At 39.7% G+C, this 26,402-nt stretch overlaps 1 long non-coding RNA gene across 2 annotated transcripts; it reads left to right on the top strand.

The window, feature by feature from the left end:
* The first annotated feature begins 13,507 nt into the window (after positions 1 to 13,507).
* LOC113106746 (uncharacterized) lies at positions 13,508 to 20,782 on the top strand. Of its 2 annotated transcripts, XR_003292566.1 has the most exons (4): positions 13,508 to 14,235; positions 17,451 to 17,812; positions 17,935 to 18,131; positions 20,568 to 20,782. It is a non-coding gene; the product is annotated as an uncharacterized LOC113106746 (long non-coding RNA). The 2 variants fall into 2 exon arrangements; XR_003292565.1 differs by lacking the exon at positions 20,568 to 20,782 and having other exon boundaries at positions 17,935 to 19,060.
* The last annotated feature ends 5,620 nt before the right edge of the window (positions 20,783 to 26,402 follow it).

Genomic DNA, 26,402 nt, shown 5'->3' with positions numbered 1-26,402 from the left:
CCTCAGATTTAAGATCTGACACTGTTCGCCTGTTCTACCTCAGATTTAAGATCTGACACTGTTTGCCTCTTCTACCTCAGATTTAATACATTGATTAGGACATTGAACTTGATGTTGCCAGTTGAAGTACAACCAGTACTTTATTTGAATGTTTTATTATTGACACATATTGTACTTTAAAAAACATTTTGTTTTTATGCGGTCATTTTCTTTTTTTTTTAATTTCACAAGCACTTTTTGACTCCTGCTCCTTTGATTTATGCCTTTTAAAAAGTGCATTGTATTAAATAAAAAAAGTTGTTAAATTGCCACTGTGGTGTCACTTTCATGGTTTCTAACATTATTAGCTGATTGTGTAGTGGGCCGACATCAGTATTTCAGTTTAGAATTAATTTTGAGTGCATCACCCACATTAAGAGTTAAAATTTATTGAAAATTTTGAATGTATTTCCCAAATTATACGAGTTGGAAAATATTGAAAATTGAGTGTATTTCCCACATTATATGAGTCGAAAAATAGTGAAAAATTTAAGTGTATTTCACACATTATATGAGTTGAAAAATAGTGAAAAATTTGAGTGTATTTCCCACATTATATAAGTTGAAAAATAGTGAAAAATTTGAGTGTATTTCCCACATTATATGAGTTGAAAAATAGTGAAATTTTTTAGTGAATTACTCCCTAATTATAAGTTGAGAAATATCAATATTTATAAGATAACATTGACATAATTTAAGGCAACTGGAAATGTAATTTTTATTTTATGTAAACCTAAAACATTTAAAAACATCACTTAAATGTTTTTGTGTAATCTGTTACAAAATAATTTTTGAGTTCTGTGAACTTATTAGGGTTTACAGTGTAGGGGAAAGCTCAGGAAGTGGTCTGCACATGGATTTGAGCTCAAGAGCTTCACTAGAGCCCCTTTCACACTGCACGTCGGACCCGCAATATTTCCGGAACATTGCCGGGTCGCCTTCTGTGTGAAAGCAACCACGTCCCGGGATTGATTACCGCATTGAACCCGGGTCGGGGACCTAGTAACATTGGGGGGTTCAACCCGGGACGAGTGCTGTGTGAACAAAAGCCAGATCTAATTCCGTGTCGAAGTGATGACGCGCGTTATCACGCAACTTTTACCGGCTGTTTTGAAGGAAGATCAACGTTCGCGACGAAAACATATGTGCAAACTGTAATGAAGCAGAGATCAGTTAGTTCCTCACTTTCCGCACTGACGCAGAGATCGTTTGCTTGCTTCAGTGAAAGTATAACGTGCCTAGCGTTTTCGACTCGTCTCATCGAGTCTCATCCTCCTCTGTTCTGACAGGCTAGCCTGCAATTTTGATTCGCTTGCACAGTATCCACCCCAGGGGGCCCATTGTAACCCACCAACATTGTGTTAGAATAAGCAAAAGGCTGTCATTGATATCCCATCCCCAAGTGAATGGTACCTTCTTATGTGTTTACTCTAGAAATGTAGCTTGTAGGCTACCTAACTGGAGGCTTATCTTTGCTAATTTAGGTCCCTCAAACTTTCACAAACATGCTCACTATATTATGAAATATCTGATTATCCGATTTTGAAATATTTGCAAGTTAATATATTTGGTAGTTTAAAAACCTGTGTATTTCAATCGTGTTAGATGATCTATACCGTGTGGTGGGCGCCACCATATTAGTTTGCACTGAATCCGAGCTGTGGAATTTATAACACGCAAATTCATCCTCTCCTCCCGAAACTCGTTAAAGTCAGTCTCCAGTAAATTGGGAGAAGAGCAGAGTAAACTTTATAGTTACCTACACAATTTGTATATGATATCAATAAAAACATGCCGTCAGATTATATTTGTAAGGATTATTATTGCCGTTCCCACAGACAACAGTGTATATTTTATAATGTGTGTAAATGTAAAGGTATGTTTTCGATAGTACTCATGTGTATTTAAATATGTGAAACCTAAAATAAGCATTTTATGGTTGAAAACACTGAATATTTGTGATATGACAAGCACTCAGCGTGTCCTATCTGGCTCTGCGCCAGTCAAAGCAGATTTAAATTCAGCAGTTACTGATGTGATGCACTGAATGTTCTAATCACACCGGTGTGATCGTACACTTCAGGGACCAGCCAAGTCTGATCACACCGGTGTGATCGTACGCATTAAAGGGATCAACTATTTTAATCTCCACATCATGCATGTCTCTATTAAGATGGTATATAGCCATTTGTTCATTGTGGAATATAGATCAGATTGGGATTTGCATTAGCATGTTTCATTAGGTAGGTGTTTTGGAGTAGCGGTATCATGACGGTCATATGACATTATAGATTCACACACAGGCATGTTAACCAGCCATTTATTTCCTGCTCTTTCAATTTGGATGGTAGTTACATCCTTCCAGTGTGTCACAACAGCATTGTATTTGTCATCCTTGGTTAACATTCTAATGCCACATAGGCCTTGTAACCTCTTACATAAGGGTTACTTGGGCACAGCCATTGAATGTCTTTGATGGCTGTACACACATATAGGTTAGGTACCAAATACATGTCAGGATTCTCATCTTGGTAAGCTATAAGTGCAGGAGGCTCAATTTTATGTGTATGTCTTGAGACCAGAATACTGTGTTTAGCACTGACTATATATGTTCTTAGTGTAGATTATGGGGATGTTTATCAGGAAACCAATTTATTTAGCCTCTGGGTTAATGTGGATTGGTTTTAATTTTAAAAGTACATTAAATTGAAACAACACAAAAGTTCTTCAACATGGAAAACAATATGAATGTAGTAGCTATGCAAAGTAATTAAATCAGTATTAGTATGTATATCATATTGTGTGATTTGCAGGGGTGCGGGACACAGGACAGAAAGGCTATTCATTCCTACAACTTGTTAATTCGTTCCTACGTTTTAATAATTTGTGGCAACGGTCCATGTTTCATATATTCTGTTCCCTAAATAACCCATGATTTAACTGAAATAAAGGAACAAATTAATAAATCGAACAAAATTTTAATTTTATGTAATTTTTAATTTCCATTCCCATGTATACCGCAGTAAGAGATTCTGCAAAATTAGAGGGTTAGAATGTGAAGATTTTCGGAAAAGAAACTATGCCTTAATGTTACTGAATTTGTGGAAATTCGTGACCAACCGGGAAACCAGAACAAAGCCACATAAATGAAGTCTATAGGCTCGAACGGCATCCAGAGGCATGGTCGCGATCTAACATTTTCCAGTTAACATTCCTCTAATAAACAAAGCTTTTGTACCACACTCATCATAATCAGAACTTATAATTTGTAAATAAATAATTGCTGGATTCAAAACAACAATTAATAAGCACTGAGACCAACACTGACAATACGTTTTCCCGGAGCATTCACTGATGTCACTAAACGGTGACGCCATCGTTCACAAGTTTCTGCATGGACCTAACTAGGGCACAGGTTCTCAAGCCATGGGACAAAATGGGATGCTTTAAGGAAAATGTATAGCCTATAAGTAATAGGCCTAAAATGAGTATAACAATTAGTATATATATATATGGCTGTGCTCCATAACTTCATGGAAAGAAGAGGATGACAACGCGCATTCTGTTTGTTTGCTTTATTTTACAAGAGCACAAATCTCTGTTTTTGTGAGTGTGCACAAATGAAACTTTTGTGAGGTTTTTTTTTTTTTTTTTTGTCTCAGCTGTTTCAATCGCGCCGGAGCCTAGCGTACACGTATTCCATCAATTCAAACTTACAGTGCAGTCTGTTCATTCTCAAAATAAAAGTCAACTAAACGTATAAAATTAAAATGTCATAAATATATGGCGTACTCTCTTTATCAAATAATCATTTATCAAATGATCACAATAACATCTATTCATTTTAGAATCCTGCTAATTGCATTTTATTCAGACTAAAAACCCCTTTAGGTCAAGTGGGAAAGTGTTGTGTGTGGCTTTTGCACATCCTGTCATGCCGGTGACCGTGTTGGCTGCAATAGATGCATTTTGCAGCATTGAGGTTTAACTGTTAATTGATTAATTGATCGTTAATTTAAACAACGATCTATCATGGAAATGATCGAAAACTGACATCCCTAGTATGAATGGATTCTGTTTGCTGCCAAATTGTCAATAGCAGAATTAACATCTCTTAACAAATCTTGTATAAGTATTTGGAACCTTTGGATGTGGGCATAGTCATACTGTATGACATCCACTATACTGTCTATTCTGCGAATGGTGTAATTCAACAAAGTTGTATGTTGGTTTATGGCAAGAATCATGCCCTCTAATGTCCTATCCATCTGCTGCAGCTGCTTTTGCTGCACATACAACTTCTCTTGTATCTCAGGTATTTCCTTTTTTAAATCTTCTACATGCTTCTTCAAAGTGGATATGCTTATGCTGTTAACTGTAGAAGTACCAACTGAGAGAAGTGAAGCCAGGCCTGATGGGGTTGTCAGCATTTTACCAAGGAAATGCTTTGAGCGTCTTACACCCATTCATTCTTCCTGTGTTATGGTGACTTTTTGTAGCTGTTTAAGCATGTGGATTGTGCATGCCCTATGGTATTTTCACTCCACTGGACAGGACGCCAGGGTACCATTCCCCCTGAGGGGCCATGTTTCTTATACATGTCAACAGGGTCCAGTCTCATGATTACTTACTGAGTATGCACATTACAGTCATTCACTAAAATTCCAGGGACATCCTGGAGTGTAATGCCAGTTGGAGGGCTTGATCCCAGGCTGGGCTGCATTGTGTATGCAGATCACAATGGTTATGCAGAGCAAGTTCATTCTGAAATTACACATGTCTAGTGCCTGACACAGTATAGACTTATCCACATTGCCTAAAACTATGTGCTTTAGCAGGAGTTACTCCCGATCTACTCCTAATATTCCCACATGGTGTTTGTGAGATTGATCTGATTAAAATGGACTCGTACTCAGGGGACCTTCAATCTTTGGAGATCTTAATGCGGTAGGCTACAGGGGATAGTTTTCCTACAGTTTCATGAGGGCCAGAACAGTTTGGGAGAAAGTTTTTTTTAAGTTGAAGTACATCACGTTATCTCCTACTTGAAATTATGTAGAGCTAGCCTTCTGATCATAGTATGGTTCCCTGTTTTCTTGCGCCCATGGGAATGTCTGCCTGAGGTGAGCCCCAGGTCTGCCACATACTGGTGGGCAGTGTATGCGCTGGCTACACTGACATCATCAGCTTTATAGAGAAGGTGCAAATGGAGTGTCATCTGTCGTCCTGTCATCATTTCAAAATGTGTCACACCTGTGGAGTTATGAGGTGTGGACCTAATTGCCATTAAGACCAGGGGCAGTTTTACATCCCAGTCCTTTACATTAGTTGAAATGTACTTCCCTCAACATGCATACAGTAGTTTGGTTGGATCTCTCTACCTGCCCTGATGATGAAGGTTGGTAGGAAATGTGGAGTTTGTGCTGGACACCCAACATTTTCCACAGTTCAGCCATTAATGTGGCTCTGAAGTGAGTGCCTCGATCTGAATCTACAGAGAGGGGTAGCCCCCACCTGCTAAACACATGATTAATCAGCAAGAGAGAAGTGGTCTCTACAATGTCATTTAGGGCTGAAGACATTCCACCCACTTTGTGAATGCATGTCACATTAAGTAAGTACTTGTTACCTCTAGATAACTACAGGATTTATCCAATCCATCCGAAGGTTAGACCAGGGGAATGTTATACCTGCCTGCTGAATGGGGAATTTTATGGGGGGGATTTGATAGTTGAAACTGACAACAAACTATGCAACCCTGGACAGAAGCTTTGATGTCTTGTTTCATCTGTGGCCAGTAGGCTACCTGATGGAGGGTCTCATGTGTTGCCTTCATCCCTCTGTGGCCTCCACAGGGTTCGTCTTGGGCATGCAGGAGCATAGCCCCCCTTTGTGCTGTTGGGATCACCCACCGAGGTAGTGTGTTCTTTTCAGGAGCATATTGAGAGTGAGAAGTTGTCATTATGGTACAGAGCCCCACCCCTCGATATCACAGTCTCCGCCATCTTGGAAGGATCCCGGCAGCAAAACATGATTGTTTACATTTGTTAACTTGGTAGTAGGGGAGGTTTTCGCAATTCTGCACTGTTTTACCATGCCTGGAAGTCACTGCTGTGTTAAAAAAAACTACTCCGATACCTCACACGATACATATGGGAAACATAGGAACAATGGAATAGTTTTTTTTAGGTTACACCAAACACAAAACGGCGGTATTTGGAGAAGCTCTCAGGCTCTACATTGCATTTAGCAGACACTTCTTGACCAAAATGGCAAATTAACTTAACTAACTGCGACTGTTTCGTAAACACTAGATTGCATCGAGAGGTTCAATGTACACAAACATTTCCAACATGTTTTAATGTAGGCTAAAGCTGTGTATGTTTAGTTATTTAGTTGTAATTTGATTTTAGCCCAATGACACATACTGTACCAGGTTTTTGTGTTGGGTGTTGGGGGCTGCAAAGTGAACAAACCAGTTCTGGGTTAGCTAGGGTAGTTAAATGTTTGATTACAAGATGTAAATGTCCTGGTTAGATTAAAGTCATTAACAGTGTGAATGCAAGGTGACTTACACCAACAAACAAGATAATTCACAATGTCCATGTGTGTGTAAGGATGTAAATGGTCCAGGTCTCTGTGTCATTCCACTGCAGGGAGCTCATATGGGTCGATTTTTTGGATGCCTGAGAGTTTCTCCAAATACCGCTGTTTTGCGCTTGGTGTGAGCTTATTCCTGTAAGGTCCCTTTTCTTTCACCTTATTTTTCTGCATTGCTTTACTTTATTCCTTTTCTTTCTCATATTCATAGAGCCATCTCTGTCCCATCGAAATATTAAAAGCACAAAACCTGATTGATAAGTGTATCACAAGCAAGAAACAACTACCTATGCTTAACTTCCTTTCCTCTGGCATTTTTCATACTATTGTTCCAGTGAGGAAAATGAGAGACAAAACTATGTCTGGCATAGTTTGAATCAGAACCGATTACTAAATCTCTGATCCTATACTTCACTGCTTGTTGTAATGTTAAGAGTGCAGCTGCGATCTCTGTATACTGACTAGACTTAAATATTACATTATATATAAAAACAAATGGAAAGCAAACATTAAAACAATTTATAAATCAGTAATGAACTTTGAAACAACTATGAAATTACAAGACCTGAGAGTTTTTGACCAGCTTCAGCTAGCTGAAAGCTCTTTCTGCACCAGAAACAGAGACAGGAAGAGTTCAGAAGATGCACACTGCAGCACACACCTCTCCAAAAATGCTCTGGAGCTGCATCCTGTAGATTGAATTCAGCAGGTCTTGTGTATATTTGCTCACTAATGAGTGGTAAGTTGGGTGAATCTGATCTTCTAAGTCTTTTAACTTCAAGATTGCAAAAAACTCTTTATTTATCTTTGTGTTTTTTGTGGCACTGGATAATATAATATCTGAATTGGATATCCGCTTCCAAACCACTGCATTGTTTCGAAACCTAATTTTTTGTGTCTAGTTGGTTGGAATCCTCTGAAACTCTGACTCTCATCTGCAAAACGCTTTTCTTTTGTGGCTGACTGGAAATCCCTTGGGCACATCCAGAGCTTCTGCAATGAGGGAAGCTTTTCCAAAAAGATTATCCCATGAGTTACATAAAATTTCCATCTCCTCTTTGGTTTCCATCTGTATCTGCTCTAGACCACAACATTCTTGAATGTAAAGACATCATCAACATAAATCACACTGTTGCGTGTAGCAAACTGAGAGACCATTTTGAAGGATAAGGAAACCTTTGCAGGTGTTTTGAGTTGATTAGTGTTTTTTTTTTTTTCGATTGTGTATTTAATTACGTAGATGATAGTGGAACTCCTTATATAAGCAATTTTCTTGGAAAAGCCCTTAAGCATCTCTATAGCCCCTTACACATCCTTACACTGGTCATTTGTCCCGTCAATTGTTCCCAGGTCGCTAGATTTTGCCCCTTTCACACTGCCAGTGATTACCTGGAATATTTGTGTGCGTTCACACACAACCCGTAAAGGTCCCTTAAATACACGTGATATTAGGGTGTGACTTCTAATGTATGAGTCGAAAATGCTAGGCACGTTAACTTTCTTTTAAGCTGGCGAACAATCTCAGCTTCAGCACGGAAAGTTAGCACGGAACTAACTGATCTCTGCTTCATTACAGTTTGCACATGTTTCATCGCAAATGTTGATCTGCCTTCTAAACAGCTACAAGAGTCACGTGATAACATTCATCATCACTAAAACACAACCTTTACGGCATTATTTCTGTCTTTTGTTCACACAGCGCTCACACTGAACCCGGCAACGTTACTGTGTCCCCAACCCGGGATCAGTCTGTTTGCGTTCACACCGAAGGTGACCGGCAATGTTCCGGCAATTTTCCGGGTCTAGCGTGCAGTGTGAAAGGGGCTTATGTATCCTGGATTTACAGCACTGGTAAGATCTACAACCAGCTGTTCAGGCAGGGTTAATTCAGCCATCTTTGACAGATAATTTACTAGATTTAGTAACTAATCTGTCCTAACATTTGTCTCAAAGGTGATAATAGTTAGAATCACTGGGACAATGTAACTGACACACTGATAAAAGGTGATGAAACTATATCAGAATCAGAATCAGAATCAGAATCAGAATACTTTATTAATCCCCAAGGGGAAATTCTTTGTCACAATAGCCCGCCTTTCAAGCATAAGAAATGAATAAATAAAAATATAAATAGTATAAAAGTATAAATAAACATAAATATAAAAAGCAACATGGAATATTTCACATACAAGTATTAAAGATAATATTACACAGAAACAGGGATATTGTCAGTTAAAAATTAACTAAATGTCAGTGTATCAGGCAATTAGAGGGAGGCGTTATAAAGCTTAATGGCCATAGGGAGAAATGACTTCCTGTGACGCTCTGTGGTGCATTTCGGAAGAATAAATCTTTCACTGAAAGTGCTCTTGTGTTTGAGCAGCACATAATGAAGTGGATGGGATACATTGTCCAGGATGGCATGTAATTTGGACAACATCCTCCTCTCAGACACCACCGCCAGAGAGTCAAGCTCTACCCCCACAACGTTGCTAGCCTTACGGATCAGTTTATTGAGTCTGTTTGCATCTGCAACCCTCATCCCGCTGCCCCAGCATGCAACAGCAAACATGATAGAACTTGCCACCACCGACTCATAAAACATTCTCAACATCGTCCTGCAAATGTTGAAGGACCTCAGCCTCCTCAAAAAATAGAGACGGCTTTGGCCCTTCCTGTAGAGAGCTTGAGTGTTCTTAGCCCAGTCCAGTTTCTTATCAATGTGCACTCCTAGGTACTTATAATCCTCCACAGTGTCCACAGGGACCCCAAGGATGGAAACTGGGTTCACCGGTGTCTTTGCTCTCTTTAGATCCACAACCAGCTCCTTCGTCTTTGTCATGTTGAGCTGCAAATGGTTCTGCCCGCACCATGTGACAAAGTCCCTCACCACAGCTCTGTACTCGGTCTCATCACCCTCTCTAATACATCCAACCACAACAGAGTCATCAGAAAACTTCTGAAGATGGCAAGACTCTGTATGGTAGTTGAAGTCCGTGGTGTAAATAGTGAAGAGAAAGGGAGAGAGGACAGTCCCTTGCGGGGCCCCGGTGTTGCTGATTATGCTGTCTGATACACAGTGTTGCAGGCGGACATACTGTGGTCTGCCAGTCAGGTAGTCAACAATCCAGGACACAAGAGGAGCATCCACCTGCATCGCTGTCAGCTTCTCACCCAGCAAGGCCGGCCGGATGGTGTCGAAAGCACTCGAAAAGTCAAAAAACATGATCCTCACCGTGCTCGCCGGCTTGTCCAGGTGGGGGTAGATACGGTTGAGCAGAAAGATGATAGCATCCTCAACACCAATTCTGGGCTGGTATGCGAACTGGAGTGGATCCAGGATGGAACTAACCATAGGCCTCAGCTGCTCCATGACCAGTCTCTCCAGGGTCTTCATAATGTGAGAGGTCAGTGCCACGGGTCTGTAGTCCCTGGAGTTACTAGGACGTGGCGTCTTAGGCACAGGAACTATGCAAGATGTCTTCCACAGTACAGGGACCCTTTGGAGACTCAGACTCAGATTGAAGATATGATGAAGTACTCCACACAGCTGCGAGGCACAGGCTTTAAGCACCCCAGGACGAACACCATCAGGCCCTGCAGCCTTATTTGAGTGTAGTCTCCTCAGCTGTCTTCTCACCTGCTCAGAAGTGAGGCACACAGAGATTGGAAGAGGAGGAAGAAGAGATGAGTCATTTGGCTGGAGAGTGCTATTAACCTGTGGGGTGGAGGATGTGGGTGAAAGGATGTCCCAAGAGGAGGAGGGAGGACAGTGAGGAGGAGAAGGGAGTAGTTGGATAATAGGTGAGACAGCCGCAGAGTTAGTGGGTACATGTGCATGAGAGACAGTATCAAATCTGTTGAAAAACAGATTAAGTTCGTTGGCCCTGTCCAAGCTGTCCTCAACTCCACTGCAGCCATTCGATCTGAAGCCAGTGATGTTCCTCATGCCGCTCCATACCTCCCTCATGTTGTTTTGCTGGAGTTTACGCTCCAGCTTCCTCCTGTACTTATCCTTAGCCTCTCTGATCTTCATCTTTAGCTCCCTCTGAATGGCCTTCATCTCCTCCCTATTCCCGTCTCTAAAAGCCCTCCTTTTGGCATTCAGAATGTCTTTAATGTCCCTAGTTACCCACGGTTTGTTGTTTGGGTAACAACGTACAATTTTTGCTGGGACAATGCTGTCCACACAGAAATTTATGTAGTCCGAGATACACTCAGTAAGCCCATCTATATCCTCTCCATGTGGCTCACAGAGTGCACTCCAGTCTGTCACCTCGAAACATCCCTGAAGTGTTTCATAAGCCTCATCAGACCATCTACTCACAGTCCTTGTGATCACAGGCTGCCTTTTCACCAGAGGCACGTAACAGGGATTGATGTAAACCAGGTTGTGGTCTGACCTGCCCAGGGGGGGGAGGGAGGAAGAGCTATATGCATCCTTGACGTTAGCATACAGCAGGTCCAAGATCCTCTCCTCTCTAGTGTGGCATCTCACATACTGGGTAAAGTTGGTTAGTGTGTTATTCATATTGACGTGGTTGAAGTCACCCGAGATCACTATGAGGGCACTCGGGTGTTTAGTCTGAAGTTCAGCAATAACGGAGTAAATAACATTACACGCCGACGTCGGGTTAGCAGAGGGCGGAACGTAAACAGCAATGGCAATGGCATGTGAAATTTCCCGTGGCAGATAATATGGCCGGAGTCCCACAGCAAGCAGTTCAGTGTCCGGGCTACAAATACGCTGTTTAATCGTAATGTGACCTGGATTACACCATCTGTTGTTAACTAGAACGGCAAGCCCCCCACCTTTACGCTTACCGCTCTTGTTGCAGTCCCTGTCAGCTCGAACAATCTGAAAGCCGTCGATGGAAACGTTGTGATCAGGAATATCCGAGTTTAGCCAAGTCTCCGTAAAGCACATTAAACTACACTCCCGGAACTCCCTCTGACTCCGGGCTAACCCTGTTAGCTCATTCATCTTATTAGCCATTGACCTCACGTTGCCCATAATGAGAGAGGGGAGACACGGCTTAAACCTCCTTCTCATAAGTCTCTGTTGTCTGGAGCCCTTTCTCTTCCCTCGCCGCCTCACTCCACCTCTACAACCTCTGTGTGTTCTCCTCCAGATCTCAGTGGGGATGTCTATGGGTCTGTGCGCCGCAGTCGGCTTCAGCGCGATCAGCTGGTCCTGGGTGTAAACAAAGCAGCCACGAACAATTCCGTGGCTTACTAAAACTTTCTCAAACTGCATGATTAGAGAGAGTCTATTTAAGTTAAATTACATATGGACCAAATCACACCAGTGAAGTTTAAAATTAGAATTAAAGTTAAAAATAAGGTGACGAAACGACGGGGCAACTGCAACAGGCTGCATGCAAGCTGGCGCATGCGCTCTCAAATAGCACTTGGCTTTGAGTTGTCAGAGATAATTATCCTTATCTTAATTATCAGAGATAATTATCCTTATCTAGGGGAAGTCGTGGCCTAATGGTTAGAGGGTTGGACTCCCAATCGAAAGGTTGTGAGTTCTAGTCTCGGGCTGGACGGAATTGTGGGTGGGGGGAGTGCATGAACAGCTCTCTCTCCACCTTCAATACCACGACTTAGGTGCCCTTGAGCAAGGCATCGAACCCCCCAACTGCTCCACGGGCGCCGCAGCATAAATGGCTGTCCACTGCTCCGGGTGTGTGCTCAGTGTGTGTGTGTGTGTGTGTTCACTGCTCTGTGTGTGTGCATTTCGGATGGGTTAAATGCAGAGCACAAATTCTGAGTATGGGTCACCATACTTGGCTGAATGTCACGTCACTTCACTTCACTTCACTTACTCTAATCTTCACAGGGACTAGAGAATCACCTAGTAGTGTTTTGTCACTTCCCATATGTACTTGGACCAGACAACAAAGAAATCTTCAAATGAGTTGTAAAATCAAAACACCATTTGATTCTTTAGGTTCCTGTGATCACATCAGGGTCATACCTAGCTGGAGATAAACATTCTCACATACCCCTAAAGGGGGGCACACCCCTTCCTTAGCAGAACACCATTCTACAAAAGTTTCCATAATATAAATGACTACTGTGAGACCATTTTACCAATCGCACAGACCTTTAAAATGATACCAAACATGAATGGTTTACGATCATGAATTCTGAAGATATAGAGTTCTTGGCATTTCTCTGTCAACCTTTAGTGACCTGGACCATGTACCCAGTGGGGAAGGATGGTGGGTGAAGGGACCAAAGATCAAATGGTCTTTCTTCTATCTGATCAAATCATTGCGAGAGTTCCCCGGTGATTGGTTTCACAAAGAGATCAAAGCCCTTTGTTTTGTGTCATGGCATTTGCATTTGCTGAGAGTTCCTGAGTGTTTAGCTTCACAAATAATTAATTTCGTAAGGAAATAATTTCATTCCTTTCAATAACCAACAGGCTCATTTCAAACTTAACTAGCCCATCCGGGGATGCCAATTAAGTAGTAGATGTAGTAGGTAAGACACACGTTTCCAAGGATGATTTGATTTTGTATCGCACTTAGCTTAAGGTGCGGTTATGAGTATATCAGATGACCAATTCCCACCTGATTTAGATTAGTGCACCACTCAAAGACTGTTAATTTGGCAATGTGGGAATGTTTCCCACAAGCTGTTCAACAATTTCAATTTCACACACTGGAGAGAGCTGGTCAACTGATTTATCAGAAAGATTGGTGGTTTAGCTAGCCAGTAGAGCCTGGGATCATTAACGCAAAGAAGACAAAATTGTAATAAGATTAAAGAATTATATTAGCAATATATATGCAAGAGTAACTACACCAACTATTAATGATATCAATAAATAAATTGTTTCACAGGCGGTTGATCAGTCTGGCAGTAGAAACCAATTGGTGATGCAGATGGCGTGTGTTGAGGAGGGCACAGAGTTTTGTTCCAGTAGCCGTCGATGCGGTGACCTAGAGGATGCTGAACTTCTGTTGTGCCACGGGGGGTCCTTAGAACATGGACTGGGAAGATGGGGTCCTTGTCAGCATGTCTACATCATTGAGGAGCCGTGTGTTTCAGGAAGCGTCTGCCACTGCTGAGGTCCATTGTGGACCGGGCTGCACTGCTTTTGGATGTGGCATGAGTCAAACTGTCATAAATCTCATAAATCGGATGACTAAGTCGTTTCTGCCCACCGACAGGCCTGCTAAAAGGGCGTGTGATGCAGCTATAGTCGCTACGAAGACCTTGAGCGTGGAGGGAGATCATCCCTTCTCCAAGAGCTCTTGCAAAAATGACAGTATCACTTATACATCACAGGAGGGTTTTCGCCATGGTCTGAGCACCCGTGGAGAAAACAGACCATTTGGAGGCATAGAGGCATCGTGTAGACTGAGCTCTAGCCTGTGAAATTAGAGTAGAACGGGGGCGGTTCGCTGACGAGGGGCTTGCTGGCGCCCCGGCAGAAACCATTCATCCAGGCGGCTACGGGATGGTTCCTCTGGAGGAGACCATTCCAGACCCAGCTCATCCACTGCCCTGGAGAGAACGCGGATAAGTTCGGCGTCCATCCCGGGTTTCGTGAGGCTAGGTTCAGCCTCATCAAGAAAGGTTGTATCAAGGCATGCAACAGGTCATTTACTGGGTTAGATAATTAACTTACTTAACATCTTAAACTCAGTGACAAGTGAACTTAATTATTTTCTCCTATTCTCTTCTCACACTTTCCTATCTAAATACATAATGTAAGCTAAGCCCATTGTTTATTTGATTAGCCAACAACATAGCTAGCTGCCAGAACCCCGAATAGTAAAGAGTCAGGCCAATATTTTCAGAGATGGTAGATTATTATAGCTACGGTGAAATAAAGTGATTAACGCACATCAAATCATTAGCTCATTTGGCAGGTAATAATTTATAAATTATGACCGTATGCACACTCAAGTTTATTCACAGCACCCAACAGCTGGGGTCCATTCTTCGTAAGAGAGAGAGTACAGTGTGCTATATGAAAAAAAACTTGGATGAGGGTCATAAAAATTCCTCCCAACCACCCTCCATCCCACCCTACTGGACACCTGCTCCTGTACAGCTCCCACCCGTCTAAATGACCATCTGTTTATCCAGCCCAATGAAGGAATTTATGATTGTTTGGGAAAGTGTTTTTTGTGTGAAAACTGTTCAAAAACTATGTGCTTTAATCTTTAAAATATGAAACATGGTATGATTATTATTCGGGATAAAGGACGTTTTTATTAAAGTTTTTACATACACTATGCATTTCAAGAAAAATATGAAAACACACGCAAAATAGAAAGAAACAATATAATAACGGGTCAAGGTATGTATTTAAGCATTTTTAATTTTAAAAACTAGTTTGTTACAAGTTAAATAAAAAGAAAAGTAGGCTACGGATTATCTATCTAAAACAAACAAACAAAAAATTATCAGTTACGTTTGGTAAATAGTATGTGACAGTCAAAAACTATTATTTATAAACTATTTAGAGTTTGTTACCAGTTTGAAAAGAAAAGAAAAATACAGAGGTTTGCAGTATTGGTATCTTACCGTATAAATAAATTTGACTTATCTTACCATGATTTAAACAAAAAAGTATTACAAGTGAATTTTAAGCAATAAGATACTTGTTACAATTTAAGAAAGCTAGCAGTTGGTCACAACAGTAAAAAGTTAAACAAAAGAAAAAGATGCGTGTATTTATGGTGATCTAAAAGAAAATGCATAAGACGCGGTCGTTAAAACAACATTATAAGAGGCTACTTGTCAAAATCTATGTTGAACTCTACCATTAGCTACTATTTTAAAAAGCTAGAGTTTTGTCACAAGTTAAACAAAAGAAAAAGATCTGACCAACTTAAGCTGATACATCCTCACACGCTGCTGTCAAAGCTCAGAATGCTAATGTCAGGTCCCCCTCAAACCACACCCACTACCGCACTAACACTGGAAGCTGCAAAAATAGATTTAAATATATATTAAAAGAATTAAAGTAATGTTTATTAAGTAATGTTTTAACGTAAAATTAGGATAGCCTATACAAATGGTCTTCTATACAATCACCTCTAAGCCACAGAAAAAAATATTGTTTGTTTTATTATTTTATTTAGTTACACTTAATTTAGTAGCCTTATTCCTTTAATCTGTCTTTTTATTTTGTCAATCTTAACTTCTAACATGCGATATTAGTTAAAACATACGTATGGGCATACAAATATCTAACAGGAATAAAAGCAAAGGTATACTGCATAATAAAATCTGTATTTTCTTGTCATAAGACTTGTTATCAGTTGAAATAGATGTAGAATAAACTTTACAACATTACATGAAAGGCTAAATATTTAGTCTCACATAATGCATCAAAATGAGAACGGCGCAGGGTGTCTGGGGTTATGTGAAGCTACCATTTCAGTGTACTGTATTTCAAAAGGTTGTAAAACATCTAAAGTTTTTCTGGGTTTGTAACTCATTTGCAAACTAATGAGTTTCATGGGATCTGGCACTGTGAACCTTGGTGTTGTGTGTCAGCTATAGTTCAGAGATCAAAAACAGATCGTGTTCAGTGATCAAAGGGTATCAATTTAAACTATTTTATGACTTACAGCTGTGAAGGGGAACTTTGCCAAAGTTTAGTCAAAAGGTCAGTGACTGGTCAAAAGGACATGAGACCCATTGAACCTCTTTAACGACAACATCTGGTATATTGTTAGGTAAAAAATAAAATATTAATCATGTAGATGTGCTGGTTGTGTTTTACAGTGGTTCAGGATGATCTTAGATTGAGAAAAGACAATAACAACAAAGTGAAAGAGGGTAGGAGGATCAAGGGTGATCATTTTTTAACAAGGCAGTCAGTGGTGTAGGAAAATTGTATTTAATTTTAGTTAGTTAATTAAAAATTTTTTTTATTACATTTAAAAATTTTATGAACACCTAGATCTTTCAACTCCTTAACATAAACTGCAAACGCAAACAAGTACACAAACATACATGCAAACAAACACAAATATACACCCCAAACTCAAACAAGTACACAGACATACAAAAAAAATAAAAATAGGTCACAAACATGCATGCAAAAACAAACACTTACACAAACATACACAGAAACACAAACATACTGTTACAAACAAACATACAAATGTAAACAACAAACACAAAAATACCTATCTTAGATTGAAAATTAGTTGTCATAAGGTTCTTTGCAACAAAAAGTGTTTCTTATACAAGGTGCTACAAATGTCTCACAGAACTTTTACAATAGGTTAGACTTTCTTTCTCACTTTGCAAATGGTGTTGTTAACCATGCTATTTAAATGCAACATATTTATTTTATTTAATAAAGATAACAGTTGGGTCTTCATAGATTTAAGATTTTTTTCAAATAATTGATCGAAGAATAATTAAAATAATCAAGAAGTCCAGTTTATCAACCCCCTCCCCCCACCTGACGTTTCTGATGGTTGGTGATGACATAAATATCTCACTGATACATATGTGTTAAGATATGTGTGTCAATTATCTGTAAAAATAGTTTTAAAAGACCGATTTTAGCTTTTATGTACTGCGTATGTACCATCATTTTCGCTTCTATAATATATCCTCTATAATATTCTATAACAAAAACAGAAAAAAAGAGTTTTATTTTGATTTCCCAGGTCCACTATTAGCTTATAGTCCATTAGCATCGGCAGCGTGGTTGCGGCTAACCGCATTTGCATTACTAATACTCTATTCACACACATTACCATTGCTATACTCGCTGTTACTTGTTTTAATGGCAGATGTATGTCTTCCTTTGATTGCAGGTGAGGACTCGTTCGAGCTGCAGGCCGTGGAGAAGCAGATTCGGGACCTGGAGGTGAGGCAGGCCCAGCTGAGAGAGTGGAGAGCCGCGCTGAAAACCTCCCGGGCTGACGCTCACAAGTCCGGGGTAAGTATACAGTGCGCTACTAACAATCCCACCACCTCTGCTCCGTGTGTTACTCTGCACAGGCCCGGTGCACCCAGGATGCGATCTTCCCAGATGTCCTTCACTCCGGCGCTGGGACACCATGGACCCTGGGTGCATCCACATTGGAGGACGCGAGCCAGGCCCCGGGCAACAACTTCACCCCCTCCAGTCTAAGAGATCTCCACCCGGAACCACTTCGCTCCCCTCCGCAAGACGGTACTCAATTCTGTGATCATCGGCGAGACCCCATCGTCCTACACATCTGTGCTACATTAGCAGAAGGTCAAGTGCACTCTCACTGTTTCCCTGGTGCTTGTGTTTTCGATGTTTCTTCACAGATACCTGCGATCCTGAAGGCTGACGAGAGCCCCAGAGCTTTCGTGCTTCACGCCGGGGTCAATGACACCACGCTGTGGAAGACGGAGACGCTGAAGAGGGACTTCAGGAGCCTGACCGAGATGGTTCACAGCACGACACCCGCGACAACGATCATCGTGTCAGGACCACTGCCCACGTATTGACGAGGACACGAAAGGTTCAGTAGACTTGAGTGAATGAATGGTTATTGTCAATAAATATTAGATCACTCACACCCAAAGCAGTTATTGTAAATGAAATGATCACAGATAATAGTTTTGATGTACTCTACTTGACCTAAACCTGGCTAAAACCATACGATTACATTGGTCTAAACGAGTCAACTCCACCAAACTACTGTTATAAGCATGAGACCCGTCAGACTGGTCGTGGCGGAGGTGTTGCAACAATATATGGCAATATTCTCAATTTTACCCAAAAAAAACAGGATACAGATTTAACTCATTTGAAATACTTCTGCTTAATGTTACTCTGTCAGACATGCAAAAGAAATCTAATGTATCTCTTGCTCTGGCTACTGTGTATAGACCACCAGGGCCGTATACAGAATTCCTACAAGAATTCGCAGATTTCTTCTTAGACCTGGTTAAAGTTGATAAAGCGCTAATCATGGGAGATTTTAATATTCACGTTGATAATACAAATGATAAATTAAGGCCTGACCTAATAAACTCTTTTGGAGTTATGCAAAATGTCACCGTTACCGTCTGGGCAGAACTATTGTTCCAGCAACCCAAAGATAAACTGCAGTGCTTTACAACTATAGGACAGGAAGAGCTAAATACACTTATCACTGCATCTAAACCAACAACATGTTTCTTAGATCCTGTAACCACTAAATTACTAAGAGTTGTTACCTGTAGCCAAAGAAACGCTTCTCAATATTATTAACTCGTCGTTATCTTCAGGTCACGTCCCAAAACCATTTAAGCTGGCTGTTATTAAGCCTCTTATAAAGAAACCTCCTAGTAAACTAGCAAATTATAGGCCTATTTCAAATCTTTCATTTGTCAAAAACTGTAAAAAAAAAAGTTGTCAGCTCAATAGAGCTCCTTCCTGCAAAAAACTGTATGACGAATTTCAGTCAGGTTTCAGGCCCCACCATAGCACAGAAACTGCACTTGTTAAAATTACAAATGACTTGCTTCTTGCATCAGATCAAGGCTGCATCTCATTGCTATTTACTTGATCTTAGTGCTGCGTTCGACACCATAGATCATGACATACTCATAGATCGATTACAAAACTATACAGGTATTCAAAGGCCAGGCTCTAAGATGGTTTAGATCCTACCTGTCAGAACGCTACCATTTTGTTTGGAGTCATCTCATTTATCACCAGTAAAATATGCCACAAGGATCCGTCCTAGGTCCCCTTCTATTTTTTCAGTATACATGTTGCCCCTTGGTAATATTATTAGAAAATACGTCATTAGTTTCCACTGTAACGCTGATGATACTCAGATATATATCTCAACGAGACCAGATGAAACTTCTAAATTATATAAGCTAACAGAGTGTGTTAAAAATGTAAAATATTGGATGACCAATAATTTTCTCCTATTAAATTCATAAGTAGGGATGGGTGATGTATCGCATGCGATTGTCACGTGCATTTCGTCAGTAAGGGGGTTCCCTGATTACCGCTAAATCGCAATCACCTGTTTTCAAATGGAGCACCGTTTAATAGACAGAACCGTAGTTCACTGACAAGCTACGCAATATCGCGTTCATTTTCGAAGACTATTCATTTGCGATAATGAACGTGATATTGCGTGACAATCGCATAGGAAATATCGCCCATCCCTACAGATAAGACAGAGATATTAATTATTGGACCAGAAAAAACAGTACACAGAATCTAGTAGACTACAGTTTGCGACTAGACGGATGTACTGTTACTTCCTCTACAGTGAAAAATCTGGGTGTTATATTAGACAGCAATTTGTCTTCTGAAAACCATATTTCCCATGTTACAAAAACTGCATTCTTCCATCTTAGAAACATTGCCAAGCTACGAAACATTATTCATGACCTCTAGTCTGGACTATTGTAATGCATTTCTAGGCAGCTGTCCTGCATCTTCAATAAACAAGCTACAGGTAGTCCAAAATTATTATATTACCCCAAATCTACAGTCTCTGCACTGGTTACCTAATAAGTTCCGTATCAGTTACAAATTATCATTACTTCCCTATAAGGCCCTAAATGGTTTAGCTCCTGCGTACCTAACTAGTCTTTCACCACGTTACAATCCATCACGCTCCCTAAGGTCACAAAATGCTGGAATTTTGGTAGTTCCTAGGATAGCAAAGTCCAATAAAGGAGTTGGAGCTTTTTCACATTTGGCTCCCAAACTCTGGAATAGCCTTCCTGATAATGGTTCAGACACACAGTCCTGTTCAAATCTAGATTAAAAACACATTTCTTTAGCCAAGCATTCAAATAATGCATCTAATAAATTGTGACTGCAGTTGCGTCTGATCAAATGCACATTCTTACTCTTTATCTTTGGTTAAACTAATTAATTTTACTTTGTTGGAACAGCAGCTACGATAATTATGTGTCTATTTGTTTCTATGTTTTGCCACAAGCTCCAGTCTGGATCCAGAACACCTTAGAAGAGATGATGCTGACCCCTCAGAGTACCCCTGATGATGCTAACCCTGAAACAATAAACAGAACTAACAGATATTGCTATAAGTGTGATTGCATCATATAATAATTGCTGTTAATAATGTTCATCGTCTGGCTGACTACGTCTTGTATTAATTTTTCAGAAAATTCCTGTCATATGCACATAAACTGAGTCACCACTTATAAGCTATTAAATATTGTAGAAAGATAATTTTCTGTAAAGTTGCTTTGTAATAATTTGTATTTTTAAAAGCTCTATACAAATAAACTTGAATTGAATGTAGAATTCATGTCCACACTCAAGTGTTTTTAGTCAGGAAGTATGAGTCCTGAGACAAATGAAAATAGATGCATGAAAGACTTTACTCTTTTAAGATATTTTTATGACAGACTAAAAGCTTTAGATTGTTTAAAACAATTGAGTTTATGCATTTTTCTTGAATATGTATACAGTAACCGATGTATACATGAAGCTGAATAAATACATGACCTTATAAATTCATTGTGGTTCTACCATGTTAATCAATAAAAAAAGACTTAATTGATAAACCATATCTTACTTTCTTTTGAAAACACAATAAACATTCTTAGAACTTTTTAAATGCGAACAACCGGTTAGTTGTAAACTAAAAAAATAAAAACGGTGTTGTTTCTTCGTTAGAATGCTTGTCGTTTGTAGTAGAATCACATCTTTTAAGCTAAAACATTTTTCTTTTCAAACACTCTCATGCACTCACGCAGCTTTACACAGACAATAATATCATTTTAAAGCACAACCACCACAAAATCCGATTTACTTGGAAATTGTTCTGAGATTAAATACATATTTAAAACCACAACAAGATAGTTAAATAGCTATGATACGGTTTTTTAAATCAAGTTTTTGCAAAGCTATGAAGGGGAAACCCTGGCACCTAACAACGGGTTGGTAAAACACTGATACACTGACACTGACCACTGCTATGCTGACGACACTCAACTCTACCTCTCATTCCATCCTGATGATCCAATGGTAGCTGTCTCAGCGTGTCTAACAGACATTTCTTGCTGGATGAAGGACCATCACCTTCAACTCAACCTTGCCAAGGCAAAACTGCTTGTGGTTCCAGCAAACCCATCGTTTCATCACAGTTTCACCAAGTTAGGAACATCAATTAAAACTCCTAACCTTGGAGTTATGATTGATGATCAGCTGAATTTCTCAGACCACATTGCTAAAACTGTCCGGTCCTGCAGATTTGCTTTATACAACATTAGGAAGATCAGCCCCTTTCTTTAAAAAAATGCTGCAAAACTCCTTGTTCAAGCTCTTGTTTTGTGGCAGGTCTTCCAGCCAGTTCCATCAAACCCTTACAATTAATCCAGAATGTGGCAGCAAGATTGTCAATGAAAAAACCTAATTTCTGTAGTTTATTTTTGTGATGCAAGTTAAAAATAAAATGCATAAGTTGTATCATTATTCTTTGTGTGTGTAATATATTTGTAAATGAGCATGAGTGCTTTCTGTACATTTTGTATTTTTGTTTTGCATATTCACGTGTTAATAAAAGAGAAGTTCTTATGCACATTGTTAATTTTTTTTAATGCAGCTTATAATTTTTTCACAAAATATTCTTTTATATGTTTTTTTTTTTTTTGTCCTGTAATTTTTTTTACACATTAAAATTGTTCTGAAAGTTTGAGCCCGGCCCTGCCTCCATGTGTCCTGGGGTCTTCAGGAGGTCAATCTCTTGGTGAATGTGACTCGGAGGACAATGCAGTGACATTGGAACGAGGCACGTCAAAGACTCTGGAGACCCCTCTATGATGTACCACTGGCAGACAGAAGAGAAACACCTGGGTCTGGATTGTGGCACTTCTCAGAAGATCCAGCAACACTGGCATCACAAAACCATTAAACACCTGTCCAGCATTGGCACATTCAGCATCATCCTACAGTACATGGGTCTGCTCTGATTTAGGGAAAGAAGGAAAAGAGAAACTGTTTAGAGCAAGTAATTGGTAAAATAAACATTGAGATACTTTAGTAAACTACATTTAATAACTACCCAATACCATATTGAGGAAGAACTGCTAACCATCATATTTAAAACCTTTGCTAAAGGGACAGTTCACTCAAAAATACAAATAGCAACTTAGACTGGAACAACTTAAGGTAGATTAAATAATTACAGAATTTTCATTTTTGGATGAACTGTCCTTTAAGTAAAAGTACTATCTTGCATACTCTAATATACTTAAGGTATTGAGAGTAAAGGTTTACAGTATTGTTCTGAAAAATAAACAAATAATTAAGTTTTATTTTTATGTTTAACTGCCTAAAAAATCCAGGTTGCAAACCTGTCTACATATGATCACCATGGTCAAGACAATAAACTACATAAAATCGCACCTTTTCAGTAAGCATTTGAACTGCTGTGTGTGTATGTGTGTATTTTGTAGTTTTTCATATGTATCATTACATTATTCAAGTAAGCTCCAAGCCAATTCCTACATTTAAAGTTGTAATCCAACAAAGGACGCAGCAAACCAGTGTAATTAACCTGGCCTCGGTCTTGGCTAAGCCTGAGGTACATCACCTTCTCCTTTCTGACATAAAACTGAAAAACAGAGCAGTTCTGGCTCCACCTATCCTGGCAGGATTTTCCTCTCATCAGCGCTCCTCTCGCACTGTTGTTATGCGAGAAATCGCTTATCGGGAACACCTGGTGACGGAATTAGGAAATCCTGCGAAGTCGGAGCATCTCATGCACTTCAGAGGGCCCTTCGTGCACTTGGAGACCTGGTAGTGTGTCAATAATGCAAAATGACAGTTAAAGGCAGTTCATCATTGAATTCAGGGCTCTAGTTGTCCTGGTCTCCGCTGTCTTTCAGGGCTGTAGAGGTCCTTTCTAGGTGCCAATCCACCATCTGGTCTGGATACGTACTGGATCCGGGTGATTGCAGTGACCCTCTGATCTGGATCCAGACTGGACCTGGTGGCTACGGTGACCTCGGAATAAGAAAGAAACAGACTAATATTAGCGTAGATGCCATTCTTCTAAAGATGTAGCAAGTACATCAGGTGTTATGGGAAGTGTTCCCGGTTCCGGTTTACCTAATTATAAATCACGTAATCAGCAGCTTAAAAATCCTTTAACGGATATGGATATTAAACGCATATTAGTATGTTATGTGTAAGCCAGGTTAAATAGATGGGTCTTTAATCTAGATTTAAACAGCAAGAGTGTGTCTGCCTCCCGAACAATGTTAGGTAGGTTATTCCAGAGTTTAGGCGCCAAATAGGAAAAGGATCTGCCACCTGCAGTTGATTTTGATATTCTAGGTATTATCAAATTGCCTGAGTTTTGAGAACGTAGCGGACGTAGAGGATTATAATGTAACAGGAGCTCATTCAAATACTGAGGTGCTAAACCATTCAGGGCTTTATAAGTAATAAGCAATATTTTAAAATTTATAAGATGTTTGATAGGGAGCCAGTGCAGTGTGGACAGGACCGGGCTAATATGGTCATACTTCCTGGTTCTAGTAAGAACTCTTGCTGACGCATTTTGGACTAGCTGTACTGTAGTTTGTTTACTAAGCGTGCAGAACAACCACCCAATAAAGCATTACAATAATCTAACCTTGAGGTAATAAATGCATGGATTAACATTTCTGCATTTGACATTGAGCATAGGCCGTAATTTAGATTTAGATTTTTGAGATGGAAAAATGCAGTTTTACAAATGCAAGAAACGTAGCTTTCTAAGGAAAGATTGCTATGAAATAGCACACCTAGGTTCCTAACTGATGACGAAGAATTGACAGAGCAGCCATCAAGTCTTAGACAGTGTTCTAGGTTATTACATGCAGAGTTTTTAGGTCCTATAATTAACACCTCTTGTTTTTTTCTGAATTTAGCAGTAAGAAATTACTCGTCATCCAGTTTTTTATATCGACTATGCTTTCCATTAGTTTTTCAAATTAGTGTGTTTCAATCAGATGATAAGAGCAGGTCATTTGTAACTCTAAGGAGAGCAGTTTCAGTACTATGATACAGTCTAAAGCCTGATTGGAAATCCTCACAGATACCATTTTTCTCTAAGAAGGAATATAATTGTGAGGATACCACCTTTTCTAGTATCTTGGACAGAAAAGGGAGATTCGAGATCAGTCTATAATTAACTAGTTCTTTGGGGTCAAGTTGTGGTTTTTTGAAGAGAGGCTTAATAACAGCCAGTTTGAAGGTTTTAGGGACATATCCTAATGACAATGAGGAATTAATAATAGTCTAAAGGATCTATGACTTCTGGAAGCACTTCTTTCAGGAGCTTAGATGGTATAGGGTCTAACATACATGTTGTTGGTTTAGATGATTTAACAAGTTTATACAATTCTTCCTCTCCTATAGTAGAGAATGAGTGGAACTGTTCCTCAGGGGGTCTATATCTTATGTGATACTGTAGCTGACGGCTGAATGGTTACAAACTTATCTCAAATAGTATCGATTTTAGAAGTAAAGTAGTTCAAGTCATTACTGCTGTGATGTTGGGAAATGTCAACACTTGTTGAGGCTTTATTTTTCGTTAATTTAGCCACTGTACTGAATAGCTGGGGTTATGTTTGTTTTCTTCTAAAAGAGAAGTAATCGGATCAGATTTTGTTTTCCTCCAGCTGCGCTCCATTTTTTGGGCTGCTCTCTTTAGGGTGCAAGTATGCTCATTATACCATGGTGTCAGACTGGTTTCCTTAACCTTCCTTAAGCGTAAAGGAGCAACTTTATTTAAAATGCTAGAAAAGAGAGTCCATAGTTTCTGTTTCATCATCAAGTTAACTTAAATACATCAGGAAGATAACTTAAAAAGCAGTATTTTGTGGTAGAAGTGATGTTTCTACCATACTTGTAACAATAAGTAGAATTTACAATTTTGGCTATATGAAGTTTGCACAAAACTAAATAATGATCTGAGATATCATCACTTGGCTGCATAATTTCAACACTATCAACATCAATTCCATGTGACAGTAATACAGTTTTTCTCCATTGGTTTGGCTCATTTCTTGAAACAGAAATGACATTCTCAAAACAACATGGACAAACCTCCAAACCACTTGGCAATTGTTCACAACAGAATGGAATTTCTCATTAATTTCATCAAATTGCAAATGTCTTAGTACATGTCTCAATGTCTCAGTACATCTTTGCAAATTAAGTACAGGTAGCCTACATTTAGCACAATTTCCAAGTGAATAGATCTTATTGATCTAAACTGATTGTTGATTCTCAGTTTAATGGTTGGTCCAAAATGAGTCAGCATCATTTCATTGTGTAAGTCATCACATGCACAATAGTCTGTTCAATTGTCAAAATTAATCAATAACATAATACCATGAATACGATATATGAATCCCTTGGAACATTTGATAAATTTATTACAGCAATTGACAGTCAGGTGAAACTAGAACTTGACTAACGAAGGAGGAGTTTCACACATCTCAGATGACCAATCAAACAGTATGTTTAGTTACCTGACAGGTGCTGTCCCTGACTGTGAATGCTGCCAAAAATGTATGTAAAGAGCTTGACCATGCAGGACCAGTACAATGTCTGAACATGGAGGCACCTGGCCAAGTAAATGAACAAGGGAAACTGCCTGCTCGAGGAAGAGGAGGAGGAGGAGGAGGAGGAAGAAGAAGAAGAGGAGGAGGAGTAGGAGGAGGAGGAGTAAGTGTGCGTGGTGGTGGAATAGGGGGAAGAGGAGGAGGAGAAGGAGTAAGGGTGAATGGTGGTGGAATAGGGGGAAGAGGCC

Source organism: Carassius auratus, chromosome 8, assembly GCF_003368295.1.
Source record: "Carassius auratus strain Wakin chromosome 8, ASM336829v1, whole genome shotgun sequence".
Classification (NCBI taxonomy): domain Eukaryota; kingdom Metazoa; phylum Chordata; class Actinopteri; order Cypriniformes; family Cyprinidae; genus Carassius; species Carassius auratus.
Note: the sequence above shows the minus strand (reverse complement) of the source record. Positions and strands in the feature narration are given on the sequence as shown.